The 3,865-nt window shown below is 32.6% G+C and overlaps 1 pseudogene; it reads left to right on the forward strand.

Moving 5' to 3' along the window:
* Positions 1 to 3,306: 3,306 nt before the first annotated feature.
* LOC122099806 lies at positions 3,307 to 3,406 on the forward strand (annotated as a pseudogene).
* Positions 3,407 to 3,865: the final 459 nt, after the last annotated feature.

Below are 3,865 nucleotides of genomic sequence, written 5' to 3' on the forward strand. Positions count from 1 at the left end.
CTCCCCTACCCCAAACTGCCCTCTTTGAACAGTTGGTTTGCTTTTCCCATACTGCTTTTGATTAACTATTTAAAATTTTGAGAGGTCATATTCATACTCTCTAGAGATTGCCGTTTGGTTGTGATTTTTGTGTGTTTGGTATTTGTTGTGTTTTTAACTGAATTTCAAAAGGTTGTGGTAGTGTGTTACAATTAAATATGTCCTTGTAATTGTCCAGTGCTCCTGGATCAGAGTCACTCCTTCTATCATTCTCAACCAAACTCTTCTCCAAGATTTATTTCAGATTTATCACTTCCTTTATCACATGTGTACATTGAGTATTCTAGTTGTACTTGCCATTTTTTCATTTTTCATTCATTCTATGTTTTTACTAATATTCTTCTCTGGTTTCAACTTCTTGATAGTCATTCTTTTAAACTGTCTGTTCATACTTTGACAGGTTTATGTACATTCCATGGCATTTCAATCCTGCATATACTTGAACTGATAACAGCTTATATTTCCATAATTAATTCATCTGCAATAACAATTTGCAAGACTGGAGACGTGAAGCACCTAGACATGATTTTATTCTTATCCATTTGGAAGATTAATCTCTAGTCAACAAGAAAGTTTAAAAATGGCTTAGAATGTTTTCCTAAATAGCAGTTTTTATAAATGGCTTCGTACAATGGTTTGTGATTATTTTATTTTACATGGGATAATATTTTCTACTACCTATAACTTTTGGGAAAAGAAGAAAACTAAAATTTATTACTGTGGAGGAATATGATAGAAATAGAAGACAGATTATATGTTTGTCACATTTCTAATGAGTACCCATATTCAAAACTTGAAGTCATCTTTATTAAGGAAAACATCAATCAACATGATAAGGCAAATATCCGTGATCTTTTAAAATGTACCTTATTATTTGATGAAACTTACTTTATTAGCTAATGTTTAGGCTTGAAATATGGGAGGCTGATCTATGTAACACATTTCTGGAAGGCATCTACTGAACAACACAAATGGAGGGGGCTACTATTTCTATAATTTAAGGAATGGTTGAACCTGTTTGGTATTAGTGCTGGATAATAAATCAACTCTATTGTAACTTGTTCCTTCCACTTGAAAAACTTGTAATGTCACTAAGTATCATCTACTCCTCAAATGTTATTTTGGAGAATGTGTCTTTAAAAAGTTTATTTGAGGGGCTGGGAAGGTGGCTCAGTGTTAAAGCACTTGCTTGCGTGCATGAGGTCCTGTGTTCAATTCCCCAGCATCACATGACCAAAAAAAAAAATCTGGAAGTTGTGCTGTGACTCAAGTGGTAGAGTCCTAGCCTTAAGCTGAAGAGCTGAGGGACAGCGCCCAAGCCCAGAGATCAGGCCCCACACCCGGACCCCCTAAAAAATTATTTGAAAAGGAATATATTTTCAGGAGATTAAATATAGGTTACCATTGATTTGAGAATGACAACCTTTTTATACTACATAACCAAGTTTTACTGAAGTACCAGTGTTTTGAAGCACTAAGGATCTTCTCAATTAATGTTTTTCTGAATGATATTTGACTTCTAATTCAAGTTTTCCGAGCGTTGGTAGACAAATTATGGATCTATCCTTCCAGGAACTATTTTTTGCCCTACTTATACTAGACTGAAATCTTTCATTAATCATTAGGAGAGGGGTATTAAAAATATTCTTGTGACATTTGTGATCATGTTCACTCATATGGGCTAGTCATCTGTAAATTGAAAGTGTGAATTACAGTAGTTTCTCTCAGATTTTGTGATCTCATCTTTCATTTTTAAGTTGCCTTGCATTTCACAATTGCCTACTGCTAAACCCTGTGTAATTGGGGCACTAAATTATTATAGGAAATGAGAAGTTAAGATGAGTCTTCAATTACTTTCTGTTGGCATGTTGCATGGGCCTAGGTGGGAAGACTTGCCCTTGTTATCTGATGATGCAGATAACTGGGACCTGGGATCCTAGGATGCGTGCGTCCTGTAGAATAATAATACCTTTTGGACATCATATCAGCAAAATTTGGGTATGATCAGAAATATTTAGAAAACCATTCTGGGCCAACGAGTTAAAACAATATACAGAGCAGCAGAGTAAAATCCCTTGCAGATTAGAGGAAAACAACATTGTTTTTTACCATGTGAATTCAGTAGACTAAGAACACTTAGAAGGTATCACAAGTTTATACCGAAGACATTGCATTGATACTTCTTATATTCTAATATATATTCTAAACCTAATTATTTATATTCCAATCTATTTATTGTAATAAATATCAATTTATTTGTCAAATTATCGATTAATTCTAGTAAGTTTCATTGTGTGAAACATAAAATTAGCACATATAAATATAAAATATATAACTATATGTAATATAAAGAAATGTTTTTCATTGTTCTGTTGTGGTTAGGGTATCAAAGGCAACTCTGTTTTACAGTATTATTCCATTATCTCTACCCCAGAGTTTGGTAGAGTTAGACCTAAAGCTTTACCATTTGTAGATTTACAGCCTAGAGGCAAGAGGAAACACTGTGATTAAAACATTACCAATTTAAGGCCTAATATCAAGGAGAAAAATATGGACTTCTCCTGGAGCTATGGAAATATTTGGTGATAGAAATTCAGTAGTGTAAGTTCCTGCCTGGTTGGATGGTCAGGACATTAGGTAATCATGCATAAGAACAATTTTTTTCCACCTTCTTGGCTTTAGCTACTTTTGAAATGGTAGGTATAATAAACAATTATATTATGATAAAATACTTTCTAGTCAGAACTGTTTATTTCTCTATGATCCCTTGCAACTAAGATTAGTTTTTTTCCAGTAAGATAATCTTTGCTGTCAGGGTAAGATATTCTGTTTGGTCTGTTACTACATGGAAGAAGGGTAAAGGGTCAGTAGACACTTGTGCCAGTAAGACCTCATTTGGGAAATTTTAAGCTGCAAAAGTTTAGAAGTAGCACTTCAGCAAGGCTTACTTTGAATCCATTAGCTCCACAAAGCTAACTCAGTTGATAAATAAGTACTTGAAAAGCCATCTCTTTGAACCTAGCCATAATGGCTTCAAAGTATGATCAAATTTAAAATGAAAATGACTTACAATAGTCATTGGCAAAAAAATGCAAGTTTGAGCAATCTACCAAACAATATGTTTTTCCACTATACACAGAATTTCAGAGAAATAAGATCAATAACATTGTTAGTAACAATAAGGTTTCCTTGCTACAAATAGGCAACCAAGGATATATGCCTGTATAAAGATTGCATCATTAACAACTTAAATTTACAGGATACTACATGCTCCAGCAGCACGTATACATAAATTACAACAATATAGAGATTAACATGCCACTTGTACAAGGATGATATGAAAATATGCGAATTATTCCATATTTTTCATTCTTCAGTTGCTAGAAATGAAAAACAGTTATTAAAAAGTTGATTACAAAAATACAAGTGTAACAACATATGTGATTCATATAATTAAAAGTTAGTTTGACATCAGTGTATTAAATCTTCAATTTAGAAAGGTCTTTACATAGCATAACCTTTACAAAACTTTTGAAATTAGATAAAATTTTAATTTTATCCCAAAGAAATAAAATACTATAAGGACCTAGGAGAAAAAAGAATCTTAAACTGTTTTTATATGGAATGCAATCTGTAAGGACACATTTATTAATGAATTTATATAATATAGAATAATGTAGTATTCAAAGCATTATATCTAGGAGAGAATGAAATAGATTATGGACATTTTACAAACAGAATACAGAATATGTTAAAATATACTTTCTTCAGACAAGCACCGGAAATGTCTTTAGGTTCTGTACTACTCATTTCAACAGATACATTA

This window comes from Dipodomys spectabilis, unplaced genomic scaffold (genome assembly GCF_019054845.1).
Source record: "Dipodomys spectabilis isolate Male_0828 unplaced genomic scaffold, ASM1905484v1 ptg000534l, whole genome shotgun sequence".
Classification (NCBI taxonomy): Eukaryota; Metazoa; Chordata; class Mammalia; order Rodentia; family Heteromyidae; genus Dipodomys; species Dipodomys spectabilis.